We start from the raw sequence: 25,354 nt of genomic DNA, 5'->3' as shown, positions 1-25,354 counted from the left end.
TAATACAGTGACACTTCAACTTATGGATCATTGGTGAGCTGCTTCCAGTATTTCTTTTTATCTTTCTAGCGGTAGAGAGCATGTCCCGCTTCGTGGTAGACTTCCTGACCTTTGCGCCACGCCCAGCAGCAGGTCCCCTCCCTAGCTGCAAAACGGCACCATGTTGCATACTCTGCAGAGCCTGTGAGTCCCTCTCAGCACTCTCCATTGCTAGCACTATCTCCATGGTGCTCTTCAGGTCTATCTCAACGTCTGCAAGCAAATGGCACTGAATAATGTCGTTGTTTATGCCACAAACCAAACGATCTCACAACATGTCACAGTGCTCGATTAACTGTTTTAACTTTGCAATGTACATTGCGGTTGACTCACCGGGGGCCCTTACTCAAGTATAAAACCTGAATCTTTGCATGATCACCGAGGGTTTAGGCTGAAAATGTCCTTTCACGAGGTCTACTAACTTGGTGAAGGATCTAGAATTTGGCACATTCAGGGCTGTCAAGCTACGGATTAGGTTATAGATTTTGCTCCTGCAGACACATCAGAGAATTGCCTTCTGTTTCTCCTCTGCTGTTATTTCTTTAGCTACAAAGTAGAAACCTAATCGCTCAATGTATTGACTCCAGTTCTCAACGGATGAGTCGTACGGGTCAATTCTGCCAAAGAGAGGCATTGCTGGTGAGTATGCTTCTTTTCTTTCTTCCCTCAAAATATTGGAATACTCAGAGTCTATACTGAATTAGCTAGTATTAGTTAAGGTTGTGTTGGAAGAGGAATAATTGGCTTCACAGCTCTGAGCTAGGGAAAGGGAATTGGTCAAGGCTTCAATTTCTGTTCATTATTCAGTGACCACTGAGGAAAGTGTGTGGACGTTACCTGAAAGTAGCATCAAGCACACCCTTAGTAGCACCTGTACAAACCTTGTGAGCATTCACCATCAAGGCTTCCTTAGCAAGATACTAGAAGATGGTTGTGTCCTCTGAATCTGTACTGCAACACCTTCAGGGGAGAAAAAAAACTAGTGAAGGAAAATTGGCAATAATGGAAAAGAACAATATATGTTGTTCTTCTACTGCCCTCCAAAATGATTTGTGATTTTCAATATTATGCTGAGTATAGCACGTGTATAATACTCTGTCTATTAATTACACCTAGTGAAGTAATCTTTGTGCAAATGCAAGAAAAGTACCTCACGGAATTTAGATAAAAGTAATGCTATTACAAGCAATATCTCTGATCTTTGCTTTTCCCTTTAATGTAGAAGAATTGTTGTAAGGAGAAACATGTTAAAGACAATCTTCCATTACCTATAGATCACATTTTCTGATAGTTTGAAAACAATAGCTTTCCTTTTAAACATTATTTAGCATTGAGCATTAGCAAAAATAGTTTGTTCTAAGCATTGTTGATTTCAATAAATAATAAACAATGTACACAACGACTGTTAATAAAAATGGACTCCAAGGCATTCCAAAACCCAGGTAAAAATTGTGCAGTTTATTATCTGCAGTCTATAATGACAGAAGAAAATATCTTCAGGGTACTCTCTCAGCTACATAACTCATCTTATCATGAAATTATAATTGTGGAATGACAATATTTGAATTTATATTGATTTTCCTGCCTCCAGTGCTAAAATAAACCATCAATATCTCAGGATATAAAATGAAAGACTTAGGAATAGCCTTAAGAATAAGAAAGAATAATAACATAATCCATGATCCAGAATTGTGCTTCAAATAGTTTTACTTCTCTTTGCTCTGCTCTGAACTGATTACACACAGATGGATATCAAAGTTACATCTCTGGCCGTAGCTGTGACAATCTAGCAATTGGTTCACAGCATGAAACTGGAGTGAGGTATATCAAAAGGCATGCCTGCCAACTTCATGAGAAATCTTGATATGTGCTTAAGATACTTAATTGTCTAAAGTCTTTGTTTGCTATGTTTGTAGTGCATCTGTGGCATAAAAAGATATTTTTCCCAATCTGCCAGGAGCATATATTTATGAAAATCCCCTAGACAGCATGAAAATATAAAAATGTATGATTCACTGTCTTGACAATGTGACTAACGGTGTTAGTTGTTAACTGTGTACCGAATGGAAAATGTTTATGATCCAAATTAGAATATCTCGAAGATGTGTCGGCAACATATTTATTAGCTTTCCACTATTTATTTGATAATAAGCAATTGCAGGAAGGTACCTGCTAATTGGCTAAGAAACTAAAGCTGCCCAATATTGAAATATGTTAATATGGACAGGGTATGGATAAGTAGCAGAAATCCTAACGGAGCTGCAGCTGATGCTAAGACCTAAGTGGAATGATGGCAGAGGATGTTTTGTGCCTAAATTAACGTGGGCTGGTCCATTTCATTTTCTGGGATAAACCTGATTTTAATAGTATAGGCAAGCACCTCTGAATAAGAGGCTGCTGTTTGGGAGGCAGGAAATTGTGTATTTCTGCATATTTTACAAGTCTTAAATGGGCCACAAATGCAACAATAATTTGGGCACTGGAGATTTGAATTGTACATGCAGAAAATCAATTTGATGTTGTTAACAGTAACAAAAACCTGGAAGGAAGTTATGAAACTGGTTGCTGAAGGAAAAATATGATAGGCAATAGCTTTGCAAACCTGCTGTTTCCTTCCTAATGAGTAAATATGATCTGATAGCTATTACAGTGACATGGCTACAAGATGATAGGAATTGAGACCTGGACATTGAAGGGTATGAGACATTTAGGGAGCACAGGAAGTTAGGGAATGGTAGAGGAGTGACTCTGCCATTAATGATGGTATGAGCACATTAGAGCTGGATGACCTAAGCTCTGGGGACCAGGATGTAGAAGCAGTTTGGACGAGAAATGATAAAGGCAAGAAGTCACTTGTGGGAGTGGTGTACAGGCCCACAAATTGTAACTACATTGTAGGACAGAGTACGATGGAGGAAATAATGGGCGCTTGTCAGAAAGATGCAGTGATAATCATGAGGGATTTTAATCTACATATAGCCTGGCAAAATCAGATGAGCAAAGGTAGCAAAGAGTTCATAGAATGTTTTCCGGATAGTTTCTTAGGGCAGAAATTCCTCCCTGTCAGGGGGGTTGTGCGGGGGGTGGGCAGGGGCGGGTGCAACTCCAATCGGCACCCCCGATCGGGGCCGTGTCGCCATTTTACGTGGGCGGGCCATTCGGAAGTGCTGTGTGTTCCCTGTGTGGGCGGGGGGGGGGTGGTGGCAGGGTTCCTTGAGTCAGGGCCTGCGCTCTTTCGCATGAGTGCGAAAGAGGGCAGAAATCTCCCTGAAGCACAGAGGTGCCTTAGGGAGATTACTTTCACTGATGAAACATTAAAGAAAGGTGAAAAAAACATTTAAGGAAATGTCCCCACACGTGAAACTGTCACATGAGCTAGGACATGTCTGTTAATTTTTTTCAAAAAATTTTATTTAATTAATAGACCCTTCATGAAACCTCATCCTGCCCATGGATGAGGTTTCATGAAAAATGTGAAGGCTGCCTGGGCTCTTTGCCTGCCCGACAACCTTAAGGTTGGACAGGCAGCATTCTTAACAACTTTAATTACTTTCTTAATGGTCTTAATAGGCCTTTGACAGATTGGCAGGCACGCAGCCGACATGGCAGTGCACTCACAGAACTGACAATCTAAATGACGCGCAGTGACTTCTGGACACACGCCCGCGTCATTTTACCCATCGGCAAGCGGGCCCCACCCCCGCAAGCCAGCCTGAAAATTATTCCCTCAGAATAGGATGTTCTGGAGCCAACCAGAAGGCAGGCTATATTAGACCTGTATTGTGCAATGAGTGAAGGCACCCCTAGGTAGCGACAAACATAATATGATTGAATTTTATATTCATTTTGAGGGAGAGAAGAGTGTGGCCAAAGCTAGTATTTTAAAATTAAGGGCAATTAAGAGGGCATGAAAGCATTGCTAGTTAAAGTGAACTGGCAAATGAGGTTAATTGATAGGTCATTAGAGATGCAGTGGCAGACTTTTAAAGGATTGGACAGAATATGACGAACAGCAAAGAATGACAAAAAGATTAAAAAGGAGGAAAAATTGGGGTACAAGAGAAAGATAGTTAGAAATATAAAGATGGATAGTAAGAGTTTCTATAGATATTTAAATAAGAAAATAGCTAACAAAGTGAGTGTTGGCCCTATAGAAAGTGTAACTGGGGAATTGATAATGGAGAGTGGGGGGTTTAGCGGATTAATTGAACAGGTATTTTGCATCAGCCTTCACTACAGAGGCCACAAGTCACATTCCAGAAATAGCTGTAAATCAGGAAATAGAAGGGAGGGAGGAACTCAGGAAAATTACAGTCACCAGGGAAGTGGTATCGACAAAATTGTTGGGGCTGTGGGCTGACAAATCCCTGGGTCTGGTAGAGTTCATCCTAATGTTTGAAAGAAATGGCTAGTGAAATAGTTGATGCACTAGTTTTAATTTTCCAAAATTCCCTAGATTCAGGGAAGGTTCCATTAGATCGGAAAATAGCAGATGCAACTTCTTTATTCAAAAACGGAGGGATACAGGAAGTAGGAAACTAGAAGTCAATTAGCTTAACATCTGTCATAGGGAAAATGTTAGAAGCTATGATTGAAGAAATTATATAGCAGGGCACTTAGATAAATTCAAGGCAATCAGGCAAATTGAATGTGATTTTGTTAAAGATAAATCATGTTTAACCAATTTATTGGAGTTCTTTGAAGGAGTCACATATTCTGTGGATAAACTGGATGTACTGTACTTAGATTTCCAGAAGGTGTTTGATAAGGTGCCACATCAAAGGTTATTGCAGAAAATAAAAGCTCATGGTGTAGGGGATAAAGGAGGTGGTCAGAGCAGTTGAGCAGCAGAATTACCGCAAAACTTAATCACACTATGTGGCTAGCCAAGTTAATAAGAATAACTCATTCTTTGTCAAAGTGAATAAATGGCTTATCAGCAAACCCAGGAGATAGTTCAATGGTTTTTACATAATCATTTCTTCATCTAGAAGTGTTATTTTCCTCGGAGAAATGATCCCATTGGTATAGTCTCGTGGGCTCTATAGTGCATTCACCCATTAACAATGCATTATTGCCTGCTTCTGATTCTCTTTGTCCTCAAAGTTTAAGAAGTATTTTCCATTTTTTTTCAAGCAGGAGACAGCCTATAATACCAGGTTTGAGAAATATTAGAAGTTGCTTTATATCATCCCTCCCATATACATTGAGGTTAAGAGCTCATATGCCAAACTCTGACACCATGAAGAAGGACAGCAGGAATTGGCAAAATCTATGTAAAATAAATGTAGTACTGCATTTGTTTGAGCATGCATGTTGGTGAGAATTGGAGTAGCTTTGGTCTATATGGAAGTTGCAGGAGTTGAAATACACAGAAAAAGCTGCAAAGATTATAGCTAATTTGGGTGGAAAGAGGGAAAATATAGAAGGACTAGCCAATCAATGGACAGGTGTGGTAATCCAAAGAAATTACCCATCTCAGATTGAAACATATATTTATTGCAGCCCTCCTGCAGTCCTCTTCAGACTGTTGCTGATTCTTGATACCCCAAATCACATTGAATTCCTTCCTCCTTGATTAAGATCCTTAGCAAGTCAAACTTATTGATATGCATAAGATAAAAACAAAAAAACTGCGGATGCTGGAAATCCAAAACAAAAACAGAATTACCTGGAAAAACTCAGCAGGTCTGGCAGCATCGGCGGAGAAGAAAAGAGTTGACGTTTCGAGTCCTCATGACCCTTCGACAGAACTTGCGTTCGAGTCCAAGAAAGAGTTGAAATAATATTTCAACTCTTTCTTGGACTCGAACGCAAGTTCTGTCGAAGGGTCATGAGGACTCGAAACGTCAACTCTTTTCTTCTCCGCCGATGCTGCCAGACCTGCTGAGTTTTTCCAGGTAATTCTGTTTTTGTTATTGATATGCAATTGGCAAGACTCTGGTGGTATCTGAGATACTTTCAGGGTTGCCTATCTGAGATACTGGGTAAGGGAGGATGGATTGGTTGCAGCATCTTTCTCAGTGGACCACCTCCATCTGAAGAAACATGTTTGCCTTTTCTTTTAATTTGTCACTTTCATTGGTATAATTAATCATCCTGCAATCAACTTCACTTGCAAGTTTGCCCGGCAATTAAAAAAAGCTCTGCTTTCTTAATAATACAGTTTGGTGGGAATGCATGACATTCCTGATGCCCAGTGTTGCTAAGGCGTTAAAGACAGCAAATTCATCAGATGATATATTGCCGTAATTAACATCTAATTTGAATCTTAACTATAGGTAATCATAGCCAATAGTGAGAAACCCTGTTGTTGTTGGCAATTTCTGGAAAATAACTTCATCACCAATCTCCCAACCCCAAGGACAAATTAAGGAAACACCCTCTCACTTTTACATATTTTGGCGACATCAGGTCCATATATTACTAATAGAAACAACTGACAATTACACCAGGATGTCATCCCTAAGGATTTTCGAACCCATGACCTTTCTTGGAAGTATTTCAAATGTTGGGCCTCTGGCCCATTTAATGCATAACTGCTCTTCATGGTTGCCTAACAATGTTGGATACCCATTTTATTTGGCTATTCTTTGCAGGGCTATGGGTAAAGAGTAGAGGCGTGGAACTAAATTGAATTGCTCTTTCAAAGAGATGGCAAAGTTATGATGAGCCCTTTGTGCTATAATAGTCTATGCTTCTACATCAGGTATCCCATCAGACAGAACTATGGAAATTGTTCCAGGTCTGACAACCCCCAAATGAACAGTGACTTTTAGTCATTGTAGAATGTATCAGAATATAACTCTGGTGAATCACATTGGCACTCGAAAATTGTGCAGTGAAAAATGGAAAATCTAGTGTGTATATAGGTAGACATATACATTTCTCGATGAATTTACTCAGTCACTCTTTGATGCCCAGCTGCACACAAAGTCCAGTGTGACAAAATGCAGAATATTGTAGCTGGCAACCTTAAAATGTATTCTTTTCAGCCCAACATTTTGCTAATAATAGTCTGAAACCTGAATAAACACTGATTACAGCTAGTTCAGATAAAATGACGGTTGATTGAAAGTATTGAAGTTAAACAATTGTATAAAATAGTTAGCCTATTATCTCACAGTTTTGATGAAAAACAGTCATTATAGTTTTTTGAACAATACTCTGAATAGCCATCAACAAATTTCAATTGCACACTTTAAGTACCAAGAGAAATTTTGAGCACATTTGAATCATAATGTTTACCCATGAAACCATAAGCTTTGTAGTCACCTAAGGTATACTTTTAAAACTAATAAGATACAATGGTTTTGCAATAATTTCTGGATCTGCCTCTTTGGAAGCAAAACCCCAGGAGTACAAATCAGTCCAGAAATACAGCTTCAAAAATAGATGTGAGCATTCATGAATTACTTTGCATTTTTAACCTTTGCCTGAAGTACTCTAGCCAGACTTTTGTTCTTTCTAATTGGCATGGTTTAAAAGCCAAACAGCAGATGGGGAATAAAGCTACTGTAAGAAGAGCTCTGATGACAGGGACAGACTGTATAATCTGCACAATGCCTTGAAATCAAATGAGTGCCTGAATTAAATGTACTATAAAGTTCCAAGGTTTTAATTTTGCAGTCAGCCAGATCAGAGTGAGAAAGAAGTGGAAAGCCCCTCATTCCATTTTAACCAACTCCTCTTGGTGAGTGGCTTGTTAAAATTGAAGTTTCTGGCCTTGAACACAGCTTGTGTGGCACATAAACACTGGCATAGACCGGTTGGGCTAAATAGCCTGATTCTCTGCTTACATGCAATGTAACGCTACTCATTCGACATTCAATCACTTCAATAATTCTTTGAAAGGTGCAAATTTATCTCTGCACCAAATAGCTGAATATAATTTATTTTCTGCAACTTACAAAGAAAAATATTCATGAAATCTTCCTCTGTTCACTGTTTGCAGGCAAATTCTGAATGTGAATTTGTCTCAAACATCTAACATGAGGACCTGCCCTCCTTCTGGCCAAAGAATAGGCTTGTTATTTGATATCTACTTTGCCTCCACTTTAAAAAATTATGGTAAAGATATACAGAAAATTATTGTTGCAGTAGTATAGAAGCTCAATTACAATGCTTTGTTTTGGTTCATGGGCATATAAATATGGTTCTTGAATCTAAAATAGTTTGCAAGGGGATCCAAAGGGATTTGTGAGGACATCAGGGTCCAGTTTTTGTCTCTGCTGGGTGCAATGTGTAGAAGTGGAACACACCCTGCTTTCCTTCCCTAGTACATTACCAGAGGCCCCTGGGAGGCCTGAGCTGTACTTTTGGCTGCCAGCATGGAGCAGATCAAGAAGTTCCTGAGAGGAAAAGACTATTTGATGGCAGGGTAAATTTTAAACACATGTATAGTTCTCAGGCCTCCTTGAACTTTGTAGGGTGCTCTCGCTACTTCTACAGACCTTTGTATCCGCAGAGGATCCCAAGAGTGCAAAACCCTAATGTTCGGCTTTGTGCCACACATCTGAATCTTTATGAAACTCCCTTTTGACTGCACATGTGTCAGAACGTGTCAGTATTCAAACATTCATGAAAGTGGTGATGCCTGAAAAAAGGTTCATCGAAGGACTCAGCTGCCAGAAGTTAATGTTACTAATCCCAAGAGACTGTTACGCATACACAGCAGCCAGCTACTTCCTGCCATTCAGGTAGCAAGCAGACAAAAGCACGGATCTCGGTTTATGAGTACATATGTCAGATATGGTAGCAAAGCAATCTATTAGCCACAGATGCAAACAACAGAGACTCATAAATGACATGTTAACTTCTTAACAAGCTGGTTGTACTAAAGGTTAAGTATGGAGGAATTCTTGAAACTGTTTGAAGGGATGTTTCATCAAACAGCATATATGTAGGAATTATAACTTTTGAGCAATATTTAAGCTATTATAGGTACAGATGTATCTGTGAAGAGCACAACTCGATGAAGCAGAACTATTAATGCCAATTTCCAAGTTAATAGAAGATGTAAGAGCTTGATGAATGGCTCTCATAGCCAGCATTGAGATCTCTTAGACAAAAACAGAAAATGCTGGAAAAACTCAGCAGGTCTAACAGAATCTGTGGAGAGAGAAAAACAAAGTTAATGTTTCGAGTCCGTATGACCCTTCTTCAGAGTTTCATACAGACACGAAACATCAATTCTGTTCCTCTCTCCACAGATTCTGTTAGACCTGCTGAGTCTTTACAGCATTTTCTGTTTTTGTTTCAGGTTTCCAGCATCTGCAGTATTTTTATTTTACCTTGAGATCTCTTAAAACTGTTCTTGCTTCTTTTGTTTCCTTGCTGCATTGAAGGGATCTCCCTCCTTTGGGGTTTTCATGGTGATAGCACTTGGCAAGGTTGGCCAAGACCCTGTCTTTGACACAAACACTTTCAACTCCTTTCCTCAATATCCTGTAAGGCTCAGTTTCAGACTCAGCGCCAGCTCACTCCAGACCGAAGTTGAAAAAAGCATTTGATGGCTGAGAAACATCAAAGCCTCAGGAGAAGATGGGATTTTTGCCAAAACCCAGAAACACAGCATAGATACACTACTGGCATGGCTGTGCAATCATAAATCCCTCATCTGGGAAAAGGAGCTAATTTTAAAATAAATATGTAATTTAAAGCTAACAAGAAAACAAGCACTCACTTACAATTTGGTGCTGACAAATGGAAATAAGTTGATGTTCAGATATTAGGATCCTTTCTTCATCATGCAAATAATAGAAATGCATGAAAGAACAGAAGAGAAGCAACTTCTAAACCCCAGACCTTCAGAAATCCCACCACCCTGTAAAATTGCTGTCAACCATTATGCTGCTGTCAGTTATCTATGGGAAAGGAGATGAAGTTGCTGGCTGGAGCAAACGAGATGCTGTTGTCTTTCTTAATACCTCAATGTACATTTTTTTGTCTTACACTAGTGACATCCCCAATGGCAGTGTGGAATGCAATCGGACCCTAAAAGTTAAGGGCAGTTGTGACTTGACAGCTCCTGGCAGTGCCTTGACTACGAAGGAGATTGGCTGCAGGTTAGCTTTAAGTAAGTTGCACAACAATATCACGATGTTGCTTGCAAATCAAAACCTCTGTGGACACGGCTTTTCTGAAAAGTGAACAGATATGTACCTCTGTCTATATGGTTTGTCGTGGGAGTACTGTTGTGAATGCATGCATTCCTCCACTGGACCACTTTATGTCTTTCAAAAAAAAACATGTAAAGTAGGATTCTCATCAGCAAATCCATTGTGCTACTGAACAGTAGTAGCGCCTATATATTTCACAAAAGTTTCCAGTCCACCAGTGTAACACCTTTCATAGAAAGCACAGCAATAGTTTCCAAAAGCACCTGTTTTTTGCTTTAGAGCTCTTTAAAACTACTTCAATAAGGGAAACAATCCTTAGTAATCCTACACATCCATTTTATAGAATTAGGTGTATTATATGCTGGTGTGAACATCAAGAAATTTTATGCATCAGCTCACTTGCAGGTGCAACCAGTATTCTTAAAGTTAGAACAGAGAATTCTGGTACTTTAAAAAATTCATTCACGGGATGAGGGCATCACTGGCTAGGCCAACATTTATTGCCCATCCCTAATTGCCCTTGGGAAGGTGATGTTGATCTTCATTCTTGAACCGCTGCAGTCCATATGGTGTAGGTACACCCATGGTGCTGTTAGGAAGGGAGTTCCAGGATTTTGATCCAAGGTGATAAATGGATATAGAACCAGTGTCGAAAATCTCTGTCCCACTTCCCAGTAAGTTTCATTTAATTTATGCCCATTATTGAGCAAATCTAGACTTTCTGTTCTTTTTATTTGTAATGAGATTTTTTTTTAGTGTAAATAGGGTCCACAGTGCACCATCACTTTAGTACAGTGACATAGCCAAACTATAGAACTTGCAGACTTCTTTTATAATCAGGAGTGCTATGTCAGCTGTAGTAATAAAGTAAACTTTATTTACAGTTACTGCAAAAGCTTTTACCTGGTTGGCTGATAGATTTGTTTTCTTAAAAAATTCAATATCATACTGGTCCATCAAATAACATGAAATGATGACAAATGATGCTGTCATATAGAAGTTGGCAAAATGATCGATAGGGAAAAATAGGTTAAAGAATGGAAAGTCTGTGAGCTATGGGCAAATCTTATTGTAAGTGCTGCGTTGGCTGGGTCCCACACTGCCAAGCACCCTCATGACCCTAAAGCTTAAGAGATCAACATGATTAACATGTTAAAGGGGCTGGTACACAGTATGGATGCATCTTGGAAACTTGCTTGATGGCTTGCAGTTACTTGGTGGTGGGGTTGGGGTAGTGTCGGGGCCCCATAGAAGTGTTAATTGTGTTGCTAAATGAACCACTTTTTAAGAGTACTTGAGGGGTCCAGGCTCCATCTTGGTGTGGTCTGAATGCAAAGCAAGCATTTGGTTTATCAGGTTCTGACCTGATATTTGACCCTTCTGGTGCACTTCCACCAGATTGAAAGCTGTAGAGTATGAAAAGGGTGATGTTTTTACAGTTACCAGCTCTCTATAGTTACCAGGGGCTAGAAAATGTTTTGTAAATAAATGCAAAATGCTGCAGATGCTGGAGAGAAAACGGAAAAAGTTGGAAATATTAAGCAGGTTTCCTGATAAAGGGCATTGAACAGAAATGTTAGGCTGAGGAACCCTGGAGTCAGGATGTCTGCCCTTTGGCATAAGAATCCGAGGCAAGTCCGCCTCCACTTGGCTGGCTTTACCTGCAGCCAATAATTGGTTGTCAGGCCATTAATTGGCTTGAGGCGGGACTTCTGCCAAATCAGAGAGGTAGTCCGAACTCTGAGAGTTGCCAGCCAATTAAATGGCTGGCAGACCTCTTGTTCTAGCAGCATCATCAAGAGCAGTGGGATGACAATGGAACAACAGTCTCTGAGAAAGGTGTGCTGCAATGGACTCGGGAACAAAGGTGAATCCAGGGTCTTGCTGCTGCCGAGTGAGGGTGGCAAAGGGTCTGGGGGGCAGGGGGTGACACCTCAAGGTGGGGGGGGGAATGCGTGGAGGCATCACACTTTGGTGAGGCCTCCGATGGGCATAATGGGCATGAAAAGGAGACACCCTGCCCCATGCCATTAATTAGCTACTTAAGGACCTCAATTGCCCTTGGTCAAAAGGGCTTCCCAATGCCTCCCCCCGATTCTGGTAAAATCGTAGTGGAGCGGGCAGGAGTGGGTAGGCAGCAGGCACAGTACCACTGCCATGGTGTCTAATTTTGCAGCCACTCCCCCACCTGCCATCCCACCCATAGTGGGCTGTCAAGTTCTGGCAGTTAACTCTTTTTCTCTTTCTACAGATGCTGCCAGGCTTGCTGAGTATTTACAAAATTTTCTGGTTTCTTTATAATAAATACGTGAGTTATGTTTTAAAAACTTGTCCATATTCAATTTAAAAATAACAGCAAAAGATCAAATCAAAAGAAGATCTGGAGCTACAAAGATACATCATGAGCATTGAACCATATTAATGTGTCATGAGTCTATCAAGCTGGCAAGACTGAAAAATTAAAATGTACTGTGCTGAAGTAAAAGTTACGGTCACCCTATAAATTTCATTTTAACTGGTTAAAAGGAATTGTCTGAGCAACCAAGAATTCTGTGGAAAAAATGTGACACTGACGTGAGCGTAAATTAAGATACCTATTGTGCAAATTCTTTTCATAACTGGAATGATCCGGAAAGCTCAAATTATAGGATGTACTGGAAAGAAATACATTTCTGGTTTTTATTCTTTGATAGTTAAGAATTGTCGATTACTCATTATGAAACATTTCAACATTCCTGGCCTATCACAAGCACCATTTACCAGAATACAGAAAAGATACTTAAAGGGCATGAGTGCCTGGAATTCGTGCTCTCAGCCAGAAAGTATTCTATTTCCATGACAGCTCTCGCTATCTAGTAATCAATATCAGGTCCCAGCACTTAAGACAAATATTCAAAATCTTTGTTAAAATTTTATGTCTCGTTCTTTACTTGCAAATGTGCAGTGTTGTTTTCCAAAATACAACCTCAGAATAAATTTTAAAATGATGCAAATGTGTTCAGTAATAAAAGTGCATTATCTCCAATTTTCTGTGACAGAATTGCTCACCTGATGTCTCATTAAAATATCAAAGGAAGCTTTGTAAAAAACCCTAACCATGTAGGTGAATAACCCTGTACTTATGTAAGAGTTATAATTTTATACATTCCCCAAAAATATGAAAACAGGATCAGAATCAAAGTCACATCAAAACTCTAATGCTGGTTCTATGCCATTTTTATTTGCATTTGATTTGCATTTGCAAAGGAAAGGAATCCATGACCCTATTTATCATATCAATTCCTATATTTCCCCTGAGATTATAAATTGTAATGGCTTCCTTGTGTTTTCCAGTAGACAAGTTGAAAATTGAGTGTGGAGCACTTCCATTAACTCCCCATTACCTACCAGCCTTCTAAGATTTTCTGCCAAATATATTTGGTGTTCAAATTGTCCAAATATGGGTCCTAATATATTTGTATTCTGATCAAGTCAATACATGATTGGAACAGTGCTGGAAGTGTTTCTTCCCTGCAAGAGTGCTAAATGGTGCAACAGGAGAGATAACATGCTTCTAAGTTCTCAGACAATACACTGGACATTTGGGTGCAGGAGATGGAAAGGAGGTGGGATATTCTCTATCCACAGGGAATGAGGAGACACTTCAGACAACAATTGCAAAGGCAGTGGGACCAGACAGTCATCACTGTCAATGCCAGCCCAAATACTTGGATGCAGTGCTGCAAGAATTTCAATGACCTCACGTAAGTGGTCAAAGTCGGTGAGTGCATATTCAAATGCCACATCCCATCTACTGCACCATTAGCATCACACACTATTCAATTCATAATGCTCTCCTCGCTAACGAGCCAACAATTTCTATTGATCATGACATCAGGAACCAGACTCATCGCCCCATGCTGCATTGTCTGCCCATGTTGGCGGGAAAACATGCCTACATGTTTCACAACACCATATATAAACCGTACACTTGGCAGGCTGCACTTCACTCAGGACTTCAAGGTTTGTTTGCCTTCCTTGCTTCGGGCAGCACTCGCAGTCAACAGCACCAGGCTTCACCGACTGCACCACATCACTTTTAGAGGAGTCAGGGGTAGGTCTCTACCTACCAGGTCAGCCATATGTGGGTGGCTTATCAATGGCAGCAGGGCAACATCTTGCTTGGGGAAGGAGGAAAGGTGGCATCAAGGGAAGAGGCTGCAGGATGAGGGCTGTACTTGGGAAGGAGGGTAACCCAGGGTTTTTGTGGAGGCACATGTTAATCTGTGTAAGTGGCCTCAAATGGTGAGGGCTGAGGAGGCAATCTCCAGAGGAGATGAGGCCAGATGGGCATGTGAGGGTATGTGTTTGAGAATGGGTGGTGATGTCCCTTGAACTGGCAGTGAGTGAGATGCCAGTGAACGTGTGATGGGCTTGAGTGTGTGAATTTAGAGTGGATCCTCTATCTGCATTGGATGGCCAACTTCTTCTGTGCAACCTTGGCACTGATGAGCACTGCCATTGCCTACCAAACCGGAGAATTAATGTTGCTGCCCCTGTTGTGGACAGAGCAGGGGTAGAGGACATCACAACGGGCCTCCATGGCATCAAAAAGGCGCTCGAGGGCTGCAGTCTCTTTGTCTTTCGGGGCCATGCCTTCTTTGCTTCAGTCCTGGGCTGGAAGCACTGAGTGCGGCTGTACTTTAAATGTGGTGGTGCCTGGCGTGATGAAGTGGCATGGTAATGGCGTGGCAGGCGAATCGGAACCTGTCATGGAAATGTTGTGTATCCCAGGAATGCATAATTAATGCAGTGGGTTTGGGACAATACAGTGTGAAAAGCTGCCATTGCAGCCATCGGATAAAATTTCATTTTACCCACCCGCTACAGCACTTTGTGTAAATCTGGGATGATTCCGCCCAGTGGTGGTGTTACCTTACAGCAGCGATGACAGTTCAACAAAGTACTTTATTGTTGCATTGTCAGGGATTTTTTCCTTCGGGTGAGATGTGAAACTGAGGAGCCTGTTCACTTTAACTTCTATCTGTGTTTGTTAATAAAATGGTGAGGCAAAAAGCAGATTGTGATCATTCTGAATGCTTTACTTTCTTGGTTACTGAATAGCGGTGGGTCGTTATTAAATTAATATACATGTCAAGTGCATTACCTTGATTTTATGTGAGCGTATGTGAAGCATTTTTTGCTAAACTTTGTGCAAGCGAATGGTGATTCTTTAGTCACCATCTAGGACGGTGAGCATTGTTCTTTGGACAATGCCATTCTATAGGATGTAGCTGATTGCTATCTTTTCTGACCATAATGCTCACTACAGACATACCTTCTACACCCTGCCATTTGATAAAAAATACATGAGGTACGAGGATTATTTATTTGCTGGACAGATCTAACGTGCAGCACAGTAAAAAGCTTTTGAGGGGAGCTCATATATTATTGTAAATCACCCTGTCATCTGCATCAATTATCATCACCTATTCCTATTGTAGATTGTGCAAGTGGCGCTGACTTGCTAAGTCATGCACTTTTGATAAACAGTTTGATGTAATATAATTGTTCATGATATTTCAACTGTTCACTTTCTAGATACATTTGTATTTGTGTTGAGACTTCATCCTGGCTGCAATGAGAAAGAATGGGCTAAGCTATTCTACTTGCCAAATATGGTTCAAATGAAGGAATTGGCAATTTAATTATAGACTCAAATGAGTGAAGTTCATATAAATGAATCCTTAAAAGCTTTGTTCACCTCTTCATAAAGGCAGCTGTATGTACAATCTGACTGGCATGCAGAATCACTACAGGGGTAATGGTGAGCTATGAAGTAGTGAAAGTACAAAAAGCAAAAAGGGAATGTTGAGTTCATGGATGCTTGGCACTGTGTCTACCAGCTCCCTGGAGTGCTGCAAATATTGATGCATGATGAGACTGCTTTTGAACAAATAAGTCCTGTCTTCACAAGGAGGATACCCTCCATCATGTATTGTGACACTTCCACTGTACTAAATGGGATAGTTTTTGAACAAATCTAGCAGCTCAAGAGTGGGCACCCATGAGATGTTGTGGGTCTTCAGCAGCAGCAGAATTGTACTCAAACACAATCTGGAACCTCATGGCCCAGCATATCCCCCACTCTACCATTACCACCAAGCCAGTGAATCAACCCTGGTTCAATGAAGAGTGCAGGAGAGCATGCCAGGAACAGCAACAGACATACCTAAAAATTAGGTGTCAACTTGGTGAAGCTACAGAACAGGACTACTATGTGCCAAACAGAGCTAAGCGATTCCACAGCCAATGCATCAGATCTAAGCTCTGAAGTCCTGTCACATCAAGTCATGAATGGTGATGGACAATTAAACAACTCACTGGAGAAGGAGGCTCCACAAATATCCCCATCCTTAATGATGGGGAACCCAGTACATCAGTGCAAAAGATAAGGCTGAAGCATTTGCAACAATCTTCAGCCAGAAGTGCTGAGTGGATGATCCAACTTGTCCTCCCCAGGGGACACCAGCATCACAGATGCCAGTCTTGATTGGCACCCCATCCACAAACATTTAGTCCCTCCACCACCGACGCACAGTAGCAGCAGATGCACTGCAGGAACTCACCAAGCCTCCTTAGACAACACCTTCCAAACCCATGACCACTACCATCTAGAAGGATAAGGGCAGAAGACACATGGGAACACCACCACCTGGAAATTCCCTTCCAAGCCACTCACAATCCTGACTTGGAAATACATCGCCGTTCCTTCACTGTCACTGTCTCTTTCCCTAACAGCACTGTAGGTGTACCACACAGGGACTGCAGTGGTTCAAGAAGGCAGCTCACCAACACCTTCTCAAGGGCAATTAGGAATGGGAAGTAAATGCTGGCCCAGCCAACGACGTCTACATACCATGAATAAATAAAAAAAAAGAGGGTCTCTTGTCTGGCTTAAACATGCTGATTGAGCAAACAATGAGGTAAAAATTCACAAAGCTCAATGTTGATTACTGGCCTGCTGCTTCTGCAGCTCCACAGATTCTGTGAACCTGTTGAAGGAGAGTTCAACCGTTGTCCCTGTAACAATCAAACGTCGGCTGCACAAATCACCATCTACTTTATAAAAACAACATATTGCACCAATCTTCCAACCTTTCAATACACCAACACACATACACACAAAAGCACAGACCTCTTTCTAGCCACTTTCTCCAGGAGTTTAAACCTCTCATGGTCACTAATTCTAGGCTGCTTGCAGCAGAGTCAGTGTTACCAAAGATGATTAGCATTTCACAATATCAAGGGCAACAATAGCAACCTCCAGAAGGATTGTGAAAGTTAGCAAATGTACCAATACCAGTCACAAACCAATAAAGTACTCCTGCATACATAATTTTAAGTGGAAATAAAAAATTGAAGAAAGGAATAAAAAGATTGCAGCTATCATTAATTGAAATCTTTCAAATACATAATTCATGAAGTGAGGGCTTTGTTTAGTCTTATTCTATCAGGAGTGTTTTTCTTTGAGGAGAAGCAATAACACTTACACTGTTTGAAAGCCTAGAAGAAATACATTAATCGAGTGTTTAATTTATAAATATTGAAAGACCCACATTTTAGAAAAATGACTCTAATTGTTTACTGAATAATAAATGAAGGTGACATTTTTCATCTAGGTGATTCTATGTTTTTGCTTTTGTGATCTATTTTATGTTGTTTTTGAAAACAAAAGAACTGCTGTGGAGATTTCTACTGGGTACAGTAATATCAGGAAATTGGAATTACGTATTCAATAACCACGATTCAACCGCAAGCAAAATAAAGATAGGACCAGTGTCACCTTCAAAATAAGCAGGAAAATGAATCATTATAAAAGGGTCCATGTGTTGAAAAAGTTATATTGCATTGGGCATATATCAAAGTTAACTTACAAATCATGAAGTGCATGGCTACTGCAAGGCTGTCACAAAAACCCAGCTGGAATATCCCTTGTGAATGCTCAGAAAGCTATGAAGGACTTGAGCACCGTCCTGAAATAAACATCATCCTTGACTCAGTAACAGTGCTATTGCTTGTGACTGAGGAGGCAGTGGGTTTAAACCCTACTTGAGGGTTACAACAATCAACATTGGTTCCATGGTCATCATTAGACTTTTAATTCCAGCTTTTTTTTATTGATTTTATATTCCACCATCTGCCATAGCAGAATTTGAACCCAGTATTACCCTGGATCACTGGATTATTAGACTAACGATAATACCACTACATCATTACTTCCCCTTTCAGACACTGCTATCTATGTGAGACTGCAATCATCTTCTTATTCTATATTCTTACAATGAGTTTTCCCCTGATAATTTCTCATTTCAACACAAGGCATTCATACTCACAATGCTTCACTAATTTGTGAAGAACAGTTATGAATCCATGTTCTCCATGTTGCAGCCATACTTAACATAAATCACATTTTTTTTCAATTATCCACTAAAGTTTCCTTCACTTTTAAAAAATTTTCTCGCTCCTTCATATTGAATGATCAAAAAGTATTCTCGGCTCTGTTAATCCTAAAGTCAATCGATGTATTTTCTTGTCTGATTTCTGCTCTATCTCCTAGTCCTAACATAATACTATTCAGTTCCCAGTGCATTTTTTGGCTTAGCCCCTTCAGCATCCATACTTCTTTTACGAGGTCACCTGTGAACGAGATGTGAAGACAATGGACATTGACACTGACATCTGAGAGACATTCATTGACAACCATGCCTCTGAAGGCTGACTGTTTGGAAGGCCATTGAAAGAGGTGAGTAGAAACGAAAAGCTCAGCTGGCCAGAAGGGGGCCCAGAGAAGACAGGCCACGAAACAGTGTACCTTCTCAGTCCATTGTCTTCCTCTGCAGCAAATGTCATTCCAGAGTGGGGCTACTGAGTCACATCAGATGATGTTTAACAGAGAGTTTACCATCATGGTGTAAACCGTCATCTTACAAGACAGAACATTGCCACTCAGCAGGTCAGGCAGCATCTGGGGACCATTTCAGGTTGATGACATTCTATCTGTTCTGATATGTTGTGTTATGTTCTGTTCCTTTGCCATTTAGGAAGAAAGCAACTTTGCAATGTTGTGTTTAAAAATTATGGCCCAGAACTTGATCTGTGCTGGACTGCCTCCTCCTGCACTGGAATGGATAGGCAAAAGGCACACTCGACTTTGGGTTTCGTACCTCATTTACATGAGGCCAGTGAGCTGCAACCACATGCAAACTATCCCGTGAAGAGGATCGCAATTTCAGGCTACTGTCTTGCCAGCAGCAGGTCTCAGGTAGGCTCTAGGAGAGGGAGGGAAGTGATTGGGATGGGAGGGGAGTTGATCAGGAAAGCAGTGATCATCAGAAGATGGAGGGGAATCGGGAGAGGGACGGGTGATTGAAAAGAAGCTGGGATCAGGAGAGGCAATTAAAAGGGTGCACGGGATTGTCTTTAAAACTGAAGTGGAGCTTGAGAAGCATTGCTGCATCAATGAATTCCATATTCAGGTTAAGTATTTTTATTTAAGCTTACCTATACAGTGGAACCTTATTTACATATTGGGCAGAAACTCCCCACTGTCGGGGGTTGTCCGGGGGCGGGTGGGGGCAAGCGCGAACCCGAACGGCACACCTTTTTATGTGGGCGGGCCAATTAAAGCCCACCCATCGTGATGCGTGCCCAGAAGTGCTGAGCACTCCCTGTGTGGGCAGGGGGATTCCCTGCGCTCTTTCACGAAGGCGCCGCAGGGAGGTCAGTTTAAGGTTTTAAAATTTAAATGAAAGAAAAAAACTTTTAAAACATGTCCCTTCATATGACAGTGTCACATGAGCTGGGACATGTCAATAATTTTTTTCAAAAATTTTTATTTAATTAATAAACCCTTCATGAAACCTCATCCCGCCCGTGGATGAGGTTTCATGAAAAGTGCGAAGGCTGCCTGAGCTCCTCGCTTGCCCACCAACCTTAAGGTTGGACGGGCAGCCCATTTAACTGTTTTAATTAGTTCTTAACAGGCCCTAATAGGCCTTTGACAATTCAGCGAGCATGCAGCAGAGTTGGCTGCGTGTCTGCAGAACTGAGGATCAGAATGATGCACGGTGACATCGGGACACCCGCCCCTCAATCATCGACGAGAAAATGCTGCCCATTGTTACATTCCCCCTAGGAACAGATCTCCTTTTAAAAAGACAGGTATCCCCACAATACCAATGGGAAGAAAATTGTTGGACAAAATTTCACTTTTTAAAACTTTTACTGTAACAAACCAACTAAAATAAATAAAATCAAACATTAATTAGCAGGTAAAGGTTATTTCAAATAAAAAGGTACAATTTCTTAGTCAAAATAACAGTAGCAATGGATATTGTCTAATCCACAATCCCTTGTTTGTCCTGCGTTTAGTGTCCTATTCTTTTGAACCCACATAACACAGAGGGTAACAGTCTCTGTTCCGAAGCCTAAAGTAACACAGCATAAGCAGCACCCAACCTAATCTGATAGATCAGAGCTCCAGAAAGTAGACCAGACCTCCGAACATCCAAAGTGCGGAGGACACCTCCCAAAGTGTGTAAAGGAACTTCAGCACAAATATTGTGAACGAATACTTCCTTGCAACCAGTGGTCATTTTAAAAATCCGAGCGAGGTGAGTGTGGAGAATTCATTTAAAAATCCGAGCGGGATGAGTATGGTGAATTCATTTTAAACAGAGAGTGACAAGATTTCATTTATAAAGGTTGGGGAGAGCAGCTAATTGGCAAATTGGATTGGGTATTTATAGTCTTTAAAGTAAAATTAAGGTCTATAATTTGTGTTTAGGTCTCTAGTCTTTACTTTTTCTTTCTTAAAAATATCTTGTTAAGCATAAGATCGACACTGGTGTAAAAAATAATTACAATAAAGTGGAGTGGGGATACTAGAGGAATTAATCAATAAATTAAATAAAATAAGTTAGCAATAGCAGGACGGATGATGTGTTGCTGCTGCAGCATATGGGCACTGCTGGACACCAAGGTGATCCAGAGCGAACACATCTGTAGTAAGTGCTTGCACCTCGAGGAACTTTGGATCTGAGCTGAGGCGCTGGAGTCCCAGCTGCAGACATTGTGTCACATTGTGGGTGGGGGTGGGGGGCAATGTTACCTGGACACTTTGCTCCAGGTGGTGGTCACACCCCTCAGATTAGGTAATTCAAATTTGGCCTGTGATCATGGACAGGAGGGTGTGACTGCAGGTGAGGCAAGTATGGGGACCCACGGGGTAGCATTCGAGGAGCCTCAGCCTCTGAAATTGCCCAACAGGTACGAGGTTCTTGCAAGCTTTGTGGACGAGAACTAGGACTGCAAGGAAGGTGAGCGAGCTGACCATTCAAATTGGAAGAGGAACCTTGTAGTGGTCGGGGACAATATAATTAGGGGGATAGATGTTGTTCTCTGTAGCTGTGAGCATGAGTCCTGAAGGTTGTACTGCCTGCCCGATGCCAGGGCTAAGGACATCTCCTCAGGGTTGGAGAGGAGGTTGGAGTGGGATGGGAGGGATCCAGTTGTTGTTATCCACATTGGTACCAATGACAGTGATAGGACTAGAAAGGAGATTCTACTGAAAGAATTTGAACAGTTAGGAGCTGAATTAAAAAGCAGAACCTCCAAAGTAGTAATCTTAGGGTTACTATCTGAGCCACAGGCAAACTGACACAGTGTAAATAAAGTCAAGGAGTTAAATGCATGGTTCAAAGATTGTCATGGGAGGAATGGGTTTCAGTTCATGGGGCACTGGCACCAGTAATGGGGTAGAAGGGAGCTGTTCCAGTGGGACATGATTCACTTGAACTGTCCTGGGGCCAATGTCCTGGAGAACCGAATAACTAGGGCTATAGACAGGGCTTTAAATTAAATAGAGGGAAGAGGACTCTCGAAAGGGGATACATAAGCTTACAAAGCAAAAGGATTTGGCAGGATTGCAGGGTAGCTACTTAAGCAATGAGACCCAGAGTGTGACAGGGAGGGACAGAGTTTTCAAACATAAAAAACACAGCAGTAAATAGGGCCAAAAAGGGAAAAAATTGATAAAAAGGCAAAATTAATGGTTCTTTACTTCAATACATGTAGTCTTTGGAACAAAGTAAATGAATTAATGGCACACATAGAGATTAATGGCTATGATCTTATAGCCATTATGGAGACATGGTTGCAAGGAGATCAAAGCTGGAGACTAAATATTCAGGGGTATGTGACTTTTCAAAAGGACAGGCAAGAAGGAAAGGGTGGTGGAGTAGCTTTGTTAGTACGAGATGGAATAAGTATGATAGCAAGAAATGATCTAGGATTGGAGGATGTAGAATCCATATGGGTGGAGTTAAGAAATAAAGAGGGGAAGAAGACACTTGTGGGAGTAGTCTATAGGCCCTCTAACAGTAGCTATGCTGTAGAACACAGAATGACTCAGGAGATAATAAGTGCATGTAAAAAAGGCAGGACATATTAATCATGGGTAGCTTTAATCCTCATATAGATTGGGAAAACCAAATTGGCAGAGGTAGCCACGAACAAGAATTCATAGAGTGTATTCAGGACAGTTTTCTAGAACAATATGTTGTGGTTCCAACCAGGGATCAGGCTAAAAGCAAAATACTGCTGATGCTGGAAATCTGAAACAAAAACAGAAAATGCTGGAAAAAATTCAGCAGGTCTAACAGCATCTGTGGAGACAAAAACGGAGTTAATGTTTTGAGTCCATATCAAAGTTCTTCAGAGCTTAGGCTATTTTGGATCTGGTGATGTGTAATGAGGCAGGTTTAATAAATGATATCAGAGTAAAAGATCCCCTGGAAAACCGTGACCATAATATAGTAGAATTTAGCATTCAGTTTGAGAGTGAGAAACTTGGTTAGAAACAACTGTACTAAACTTAAATAAGAATAATTACAAAGGGATGAGGGCAGAGTTCACTGGAGTGGACTGAAAAAGGAATTTAGCAGAAAAGGGGGTTGCTGAACAATGGCAGACATTAAGAAAATAGTTCATGACCTACAACAAAGATATTTCCCAGTGAGGAAGAAGGATCCTAGGAAGGGGATAAACCAAACATGGTTAACTAAGGAAGTTAAGGAGTGTATCAAATTGAAAGAAAAAACATAAAAAGATTAATGGTAAGCCAGAGGATTGTGCAAGTTTTAAAAACCAACGGAAGATGACCGAAAAAATAATAGAGGGAGAAAATAAACTTTGAGGATAAAGTAACAAGTGATATAAAAACGGACAGTAAAAGCTTCTTTAACTATATAAAAAGGAAGAGAGAGGCCAAGTGAACACAGGCCTGTTAGAGAATGAGGCTGAGGAAATAATAATGGGGAACCAGGAAATGGCAAAGGAGTTAAATAAATACTTTGTTTCAGTCTTCATGGTAGAAGACACTAATAGCATTCCAAATATACTAAATAATCTAGGGGCAAAAGTGGGCAGGGGAGGAAATAAATATGATAACTATCACTAGAGAAAAAGCATTAGGGAAACAAATGGGGCTAAAGGCCGATAAGTCCCTGATGGGTTGCATCTTAGGATATTAAAAGAAATATCTGTAGAGATGGTGAATGTACTGGTAATAATCTTCCAATGATACTTAGATTCTGGAAAAGTCCCAGAGGATTGGGGGACGGCCAACGTAACACCCTTATTCAAAAAGGGAGGGAGACAAAAAACAGGTAACTATAAGCCAGGTAGGTTAACATCCGTCATTGAGAAAATGTTAGAATCTATTATAAAGGATGTAATAACAGAGCATTTAGAAATGCATAACATAATCAAAGAGAGTCAGCATGGCTTCATGAAGAGGAAATCATGCCTGACAAATTTAGTAAAATTCTTTGAGGAGGTAACAAGCAAGATAGATAAAGGAGAACCAGTAAATGTAATATATTTGGATTTCCAAAAGGCATTCAATAAGGTACCGCACATAAGGCTACTTAATAAGATAAGAGCCCATGGTGTTAGGGTAGTATATTAGCATGGATAGAGAATTGGCTAACTAATAGAAGACAGAGAGTTGGGATAAGGAGGCAGACGGGGGGAGGGGGAATTTTCAGGATGGCACCCTGTAACTAATGGAGTGCCACAAGGATCAATCCTGGGGTCACAATTATTTACAATATATATTAATGATGTGGATGATGGAAATTAATGTACTGTCGCCAAATTTGCAAATGACACAAAAATAGTTGGGAAGGCAAGCGGTGAGGATGACACAAGGAGTCTACAGAGGGATATAGACAGGTTAAGCAAGTGGGCAAAAGCTTGGCAGATAGAATACAATGTGGGAAAATGTGACATTATGCACTTCAGTAAGAATAGAGGAGCTGAATATTATTTAACTGGAGAAAGTCTGCAGAAAACTGCAGCACAGAGGGATTTGGGGATCTTTGTGTATGAATCCCAAAAAGCTAGCCTACAAGTTTAACAAGTAATAGGTAAGGCAAACAGAATGTTGGCCTTTATTTCAAAGGGAATGGAGTATAAAAATTGGGAAGTCTTGCTAAAACTATACAGGGCACTAGTTTGACCACACCTGGAATACTGTGAACAGTTTTGGTCTCCTTATCTAAGGAAAGATATACTGGCATTGGAGGCAGTCCAGAGAAGGTTCACTAGGTTGATCCTGGATATGGAGGGATATTCTTATGAGGAGAGGTTGATTAGGTTGGGACTGTATTAATTGGTGTTTAGAAGAATGAGAGGTGACCTTATTGAAAAATATAAGATTCTTAGGGGGCTTGACAGGGTAGATGCTGAGAGGTTGCTTCCTCTTGTGGGAGAGTCTAGGACCAGAAAGCATAATCTCAGAGCAAAGGGTTGCCCATTTAAGACAGAGATGTAGAGGAATTTCTTCTCTCAGAAGGTAGTTAGTCTGCGGAATTTTTTTACTATGGAGGGCTGTAGAGGCTGGGCCATTAAGTATATTCAAGGCTAAGATAGACAATTTTATTCAGCAAGGGAATCAAAGGTCACTGGGAAAAGGCAGGAAAGTGGAGTTGAGGATTGTCATATTAACCATGATATCATTGAATGGTGGAGCAGACTCGATGGATCATCTGGCCTACTTCTGCTCCTATGTCTTATGGTCTTATGGTCTGTTCAAAGACTGTCAAACAGAAAACTGTTCCATTCGGAGAACACCTTGCTTGTTTTCTCTT

Source organism: Carcharodon carcharias, chromosome 1 (assembly GCF_017639515.1).
Source record: "Carcharodon carcharias isolate sCarCar2 chromosome 1, sCarCar2.pri, whole genome shotgun sequence".
Classification (NCBI taxonomy): domain Eukaryota; kingdom Metazoa; phylum Chordata; class Chondrichthyes; order Lamniformes; family Lamnidae; genus Carcharodon; species Carcharodon carcharias.
The sequence above is the reverse complement of the archived record's forward strand: the minus strand, read 5'-3'. Positions refer to the sequence as shown.